Source organism: Uranotaenia lowii, chromosome 3 (assembly GCF_029784155.1).
Source record: "Uranotaenia lowii strain MFRU-FL chromosome 3, ASM2978415v1, whole genome shotgun sequence".
Taxonomy (NCBI): domain Eukaryota; kingdom Metazoa; phylum Arthropoda; class Insecta; order Diptera; family Culicidae; genus Uranotaenia; species Uranotaenia lowii.
Window position 1 is genome coordinate 21,448,069 of NC_073693.1, and position 7,473 is coordinate 21,455,541.

At 26.6% G+C, this 7,473-nt stretch overlaps 1 non-coding gene across 1 annotated transcript; it reads right to left on the bottom strand.

Annotated features, from left to right (window-relative positions):
- Positions 1-4,739: 4,739 nt before the first annotated feature.
- Trnay-gua (transfer RNA tyrosine (anticodon GUA)) lies at positions 4,740-4,870 on the bottom strand. Its single transcript has 2 exons — positions 4,834-4,870; positions 4,740-4,775 (listed from the first exon to the last, which is right to left on the bottom strand). It is a non-coding gene; the product is annotated as a tRNA-Tyr (tRNA).
- Between the last annotated feature and the right edge of the window lie 2,603 nt (positions 4,871-7,473).

Consider the following 7,473-nt stretch of genomic DNA (forward strand, 5'->3'; position numbering starts at 1 on the left):
TGACAAAAATGACAAAAATGACAAAAATGACAAAAATGACAAAAATGACAAAAATGACAAAAATGACAAAAATGACAAAAATGACAAAAATGACAAAAATGACAAAATTGACAAAATTGACAAAATTGACAAAATTGACAAAATTGACAAAATTGACAAAATTGTCAAAATTGACAAAATTGACAAAATTGACAAAATTGACAAAATTAACAAAATTGACAAAATTGACAAAATTGACAAAATTGATAAAAATGACAAAAATGACAAAAATGACAAAAATGACAAAAATGACAAAAATGACAAAAATGACAAAAATGACAAAAATGACAAAAATGACAAAAATGACAAAAATGACAAAAATGACAAAAATGACAAAAATGACAAAAATGACAAAAATGACAAAAATGACAAAAATGACAAAAATGACAAAAATGACAAAAATGACAAAAATGACAAAAATGACAAAAATGACAAAAATGACAAAAATGACAAAAAATGACAAAAATGACAAAAATGACAAATATGACAAAAATGACAAAAATGACAAAAATGACAAAAATGACAAAAATGACAAAAATGACAAAAATGACAAAAATGACAAAAATGACAAAAATGACAAAAATGACAAAAATGACAAAAATGACAAAAATGACAAAAATGACAAAAATGACAAAAATGACAAAAATGACAAAAATGACAAAAATGACAAAAATGACAAAAATGACAAAAATGACAAAAATGACAAAAATGACAAAAATGACAAAAATGACAAAAATGACAAAAATGACAAAAATGACAAAAATGACAAAAATGACAAAATGACAAAAATGACAAAAATGACAAAAATGACAAAAAATGACAAAAATGACAAAAATGACAAAAATGACAAAAATGACAAAAATGACAAAAATGACAAAAATGACAAAAATGACAAAAATGACAAAAATGACAAAAATGACAAAAATGACAAAAATGACAAAAATGACAAAAATGACAAAAAATGACAAAAATGACAAAAATGACAAAATGACAAAAATGACAAAAATGACAAAAATGACAAAAATGACAAAAATGACAAAAATGACAAAAATGACAAAAATGACAAAAATGACAAAAATGACAAAAATGACAAAAATGACAAAATGACAAAAATGACAAAAATGACAAAAATGACAAAAATGACAAAAATGACAAAAATGACAAAAATGACAAAAATGACAAAAATGACAAAAATGACAAAAATGACAAAAATGACAAAAATGACAAAATTGACAAAAATGACAAAAATGACAAAAATGACAAAAATGACAAAAATGACAAAAATGACAAAAAATGACAAAAATGACAAAAATGAAAAAAATGACAAAAATGACAAAAATGACAAAAATGACAAAAATGACAAAAATGACAAAATGACAAAAATGACAAAAATGACAAAAATGACAAAAATGACAAAAATGACAAAAATGACAAAAATGACAAAAATGACAAAATGACAAAAATGACAAAAATGACAAAAATGACAAAAATGACAAAAATGACAAAAATGACAAAAATGACAAAAATGACAAAAATGACAAAAATGACAAAAATGACAAAAATGACAAAAATGACAAAAATGACAAAAATGACAAAAAATGACAAAAATGACAAAAATGACAAAAATGACAAAAATGACAAAATGACAAAAATGACAAAAATGACAAAATTGACAAAATTGACAAAATTGACAAAATTGACAAAAATGACAAAATTTACAAAAATGACAAAAATGACAAAAATGACAAAAATGACAAAAATGACAAAAATGACAAAAATGACAAAAATGACAAAAATGACAAAAATGACAAAAATGACAAAAATGACAAAAATGACAAAAATGACAAAAATGACAAAAATGACAAAAATGACAAAAATGACAAAAATGACAAAAATGACAAAAATGACAAAAATGACAAAAATGACAAATATGACAAAAATGACAAAAATGACAAAAATGACAAAAATGACAAAAATGACAAAAATGACAAAAATGACAAAAATGACAAAAATGACAAAAATGACAAAAATGACAAAAATGACAAAAATGACAAAAATGACAAAAATGACAAAAATGACAAAAATGACAAAAATGACAAAAATGACAAAAATGACAAAAATGACAAAAATGACAAAAATGACAAAAATGACAAAAATGACAAAAATGACAAAAATGACAAAAATGACAAAAATGACAAAAATGACAAAAATGACAAAAATGACAAAAATGACAAAAATGACAAAAATGACAAATATGACAAAAATGACAAAAATGACAAAATGACAAAAATGACAAAAATGACAAAAATGACAAAAATGACAAAAATGACAAAAATGACAAAAATGACAAAAATGACAAAAATGACAAAAATGACAAAAATGACAAAAATGACAAAAATGACAAATATGACAAAAATGACAAAAATGACAAAAATGACAAAATGACAAAAATGACAAAAATGACAAAAATGACAAAAATGACAAAATTGACAAAATTGACAAAATTGACAAAATTGACAAAATTGACAAAATTGACAAAAATGACAAAAATGACAAAATTGACAAAATTGACAAAAATGACAAAATTGACAAAAATGACAAAAATGACAAAAATGACAAAAATGACAAAAATGACAAAAATGACAAAAATGACAAAAATGACAAAAATGACAAAAATGACAAAAATGACAAAAATGACAAAAATGACAAAAATGACAAAAATGACAAAAATGACAAAAATGACAAAAAATGACAAAAATGACAAAAATGACAAAAATGACAAAAATGACAAAAATGACAAAAATGACAAAAATGACAAAATGACAAAAATGACAAAAATGACAAAAATGACAAAAATGACAAAAATGACAAAAATGACAAAAATGACAAAAATGACAAAAATGACAAAAATGACAAAAATGACAAAAATGACAAAAATGACAAAAATGACAAAAAATGACAAAAATGACAAAAATGACAAAAATGACAAAAATGACAAAAATGACAAAAATGACAAAAATGACAAAAATGACAAAAATGACAAAAATGACAAAAATGACAAAAATGAAAAAAATGACAAAAATGACAAAAATGACAAAAATGACAAAAATGACAAAAATGACAAAAATGACAAAAATGACAAAAATGACAAAAATGACAAAAATGACAAAAATGACAAAAATGACAAAAATGACAAAAATGACAAAAATGACAAAAATGACAAAAATGACAAAAATGACAAAAATGACAAAAATGACAAAAATGACAAAAATGACAAAAATGACAAAAATGACAAAAATGACAAAAATGACAAAAATGACAAAAATGACAAAAATGACAAAAATGACAAAAATGACAAAAATGACAAAAATGACAAAAATGACAAAAATGACAAAATTGACAAAATTGACAAAATTGACAAAATTGACAAAAATGACAAAATTTACAAAAATGACAAAAATGACAAAAATGACAAAAATGACAAAAATGACAAAAATGACAAAAATGACAAAAATGACAAAAATGACAAAAATGACAAAAATGACAAAAATGACAAAAATGACAAAAATGACAAAAATGACAAAAATGACAAAAATGACAAAAATGACAAAAATGACAAAAATGACAAAAATGACAAAAATGACAAAAATGACAAAAATGACAAAAATGACAAAAATGACAAAAATGACAAAAATGACAAAAATGGCAAAAATGACAAAAATGACAAAAATGACAAAAATAACAAAAATGACAAAAGTGACAAAAATGACAAAACGATTTTTTATATTAGTGAGAAATAGAGATCCCTCCTGCTTTAGATTTCGATTAGTTTAATTTGTTAAAAAAAATTTTAAGCTGTGTGAGTCAATCAAATTTTGAATTTCACATGTTTCTTATATATCATTTGAATTCTGGATGATCAATTTGTACTCGGCAATCGGTTTTCTAATACGCAGACGGAAATGTTACACTTGTTTGGGAAAACTGACATTTCGAATTTCCCATCAGTTCTTGAAGCTACCGCAAGCACCAGCTCAAAATAATTTTCCTTCTCAATTAATTCGAATGGTGAGAACACTTCCCGGTATTGCTTTCCACGATTAGTCAAAAATGCTCAGCTTATATCAATCTCAGACATGCATGCCCAGGGCCGGTCAAATTCCTCCCTTCCATCTGCTTCACAGGCCAATGTTTGCCAATCTTTTAATTCCCTTAAAACATCGCGCTCATTCATTCGATGGTTGTTCTGGCGTTCCGTTCACCCCCGGTTAGAAGTTTCGGGGATTGGCATAATTATTCCAGGTTCCCGTTGTTGCTGCTCCATTCTCACCGAACGACAGTGAGCTTCAATTTTTACACCGAGTCAGTCCCCGATTGAAGGGAGACCGTTTTTATTAAGCGATTAAAAACCACCCTCCTGGTTCCTTCGGTGGTCGTCGGCGATGGTGACAATTATTGTTTTGATCTGAACTTCGTCATTCCGCCTCAAACACGTTTTTCCACCTCCTCACTTTGTAAATGCTTCGATTCCAGCCTAAGTGTTCCTTTATCGAGCTTCAACGAGGGTGAATTTTTCCTGTGAGAATGCGATTCACTTCTCTAGGGAATCGACTCGAGAAATTTTCTCAGAAAATTCGTGTGAAAGAAAATTTTCTAACTGTTAAATTGAACATCCAGAAACTGCTTACAAAAAAAATCCATCCTTCGAACCGGATTTGAACCAGTGACCTATGGATTACTACTTTTGATAAGTGATAGGTCAAATTCTAGTAGAATTTGTCCGCTTATCTGCTTCTACAGTCCACCGCTCTACCAACTGAGCTATCGAAGGTTGTTAGATGGGTTATTTTCCGCAGGCATCGACCGACGTCTGAGTGATTCACTAAAAATAAAATAATAAGCAGTGGAAGACAAAAGCGAGAATAAAGCGATGATAGCGTCGGTGTTTATAAATAGTCACACAGTTTACTGATAATATAATTGATATATTCCGTAGCATCTTCCCCACGCCGTAGAAAATAAGAAACCAACTAAATCAGGAAACACAACTTTTGTGTTATTTATGACTTGTCATTTTCCGAAAGCAACAAGCTCTCACGCTGCATTTTCGATTTGCTTCAATTTGCACTTGACATTCCCGACTGCCAATGATTTTTAAATTATGCTCGACAAATTTGCAACAAATCACTTCCAATGGGTTTGTCCACAGGAAATGAAACATGCCCATCTCGAGAAGTAGTTTTTTGGGGAACAAATCTGGTCCAATTTTGCACCGAACAAAATGCTGAACTTGAAACGACTGAAAAAAATAACGAGCAAAATAAAAACAATTTCAAACTGGTCAGATTTTTGCTTCGGGAAAGAGCAGCTAATTGCTTCGTTTTGAAAACTGCACCAACCTCGTGTGTCCCATAAATTAATATAAGTTGATGTTGTTCAATTAATACACCCTGAGATTGAGAAAAGTAAACCGGCTCCAAGCCGAGATTGCTGCCAATATAATATGTAGGTATACACTACACACAAACGTGAGAGAGGAAAAATGATGAAAATTAAAAACTAAAATGCTTCTTCATTGGTTTTCTCTTCGAAAGCATTTCTTTGGGACGAAATGGTGAAAGTCGAACATTTTCCCAACGAAATTAAGGATATTCTCATGTTGTAATTACACATAAACGGTTGTCGATTTGCTTTCATCCTTCAAAATTTCGGTCTTAATTAGAGTTGTTTATTAACTGTAAACCTTAATTGGAAGATTTAAGGAGAAATTCATTCGAGTTTAATTTGTCGTTAATGTATTTGCTGTAGTTTTAAAACTTTTATCAATTTTTCCTTTTATCATTAAGGTAATTTTTGTAAATTTATGCAACTTTTGCCATTTTTGCCAGTTTTGTCAATTCTGACATATTCCTCATTTTTGCCATTTTTCTCATTTTTCTCATTTTTCTCATTATTGTCAATTTTGTAAATTTTGTCAATTTTGTCATTTTTGTCATTTTTGCCATTTTTGTATTTTTTGTCATTTTTGTCATTTTTGTCATTTTTGTCATTTTTGTCATTTTTGTCATTTTTGTCATTTTTGTCATTTTTGTCATTTTTGTCATTTTTGTCATTTTTGTCATTTTTGTCATTTTTGTCATTTTTGTCATTTTTGTCATTTTTGTCATTTTTGTCATTTTTGTCATTTTTGTCATTTTTGTCATTTTTGTCATTTTTGTCATTTTTGTCATTTTTGTCATGTTTGTCATTTTTGTCATTTTTGTCATTTTTGTCATTTTTGTCATTTTTGTCATTTTTGTCATTTTTGTCATTTTTGTCATTTTTGTCATTTTTGTCATTTTTTCATTTTTGTCATTTTTGTCATTTTGGTCATTTTTGTCATTTTTGTCATTTTTGTCATTTTTGTCATTTTTGTCATTTTTGTCATTTTTGTCATTTTTGTCAATTTGGTCATTTTTGTCATTTTTGTCATTTTTGTCATTTTTGTCATTTTTGTCATTTTTGTCATTTTTGTCATTTTTGTCATTTTTGTCATTTTTGTCATTTTTGTCAATTTGGTCATTTTTGTCATTTTTGTCATTTTTGTCATTTTTGTCATTTTTGTCATTTTTGTCATTTTTGTCATTTTTGTCATTTTTGTCATTTTTGTCATTTTTGTCATTTTTGTCATTTTTGTCATTTTTGTCATTTTTGTCATTTTTGTCATTTTTGTCATTTTTGTCATTTTTGTCATTTTTGTCATTTTTGTCATTTTTGTCATTTTTGTCATTTTTGTCATTTTTGTCATTTTTGTCATTTTTGTCATTTTTGTCATTTTTGTCATTTTTGTCATTTTTGTCATTTTTGTCATTTTTGTCATTTTTGTCATTTTTGTCATTTTTGTCATTTTTGTCATTTTTGTCATTTTTGTCATTTTTGTCATTTTTGTCATTTTTGTCATTTTTGTCATTTTTGTCATTTTTGTCATTTTTGTCATTTTTGTCATTTTTGTCATTTTTGTCATTTTTGTCATTTTTGTCATTTTTGTCATTTTTGTCATTTTTGTCATTTTTGTCATTTTTGTCATTTTTGTCATTTTTGTCATTTTTGTCATTTTTGTCATTTTTGTCATTTTTGTCATTTTTGTCATTTTTGTCATTTTTGTCATTTTTGTCATTTTTGTCATTTTTGTCATTTTTGTCATTTTTGTCATTTTTGTCATTTTTGTCATTTTTGTCATTTTTGTCATTTTTGTCATTTTTGTCATTTTTGTCATTTTTGTCATTTTTGTCATTTTTGTCATTTTTGTCATTTTTGTCATTTTTGTCATTTTTGTCATTTTTGTCATTTTTGTCATTTTTGTCATTTTTGTCATTTTTGTCATTTTTGTCATTTTTGTCATTTTTGTCATTTTTGTCATTTTTGTCATTTTTGTCATTTTTGTCATTTTTGTCA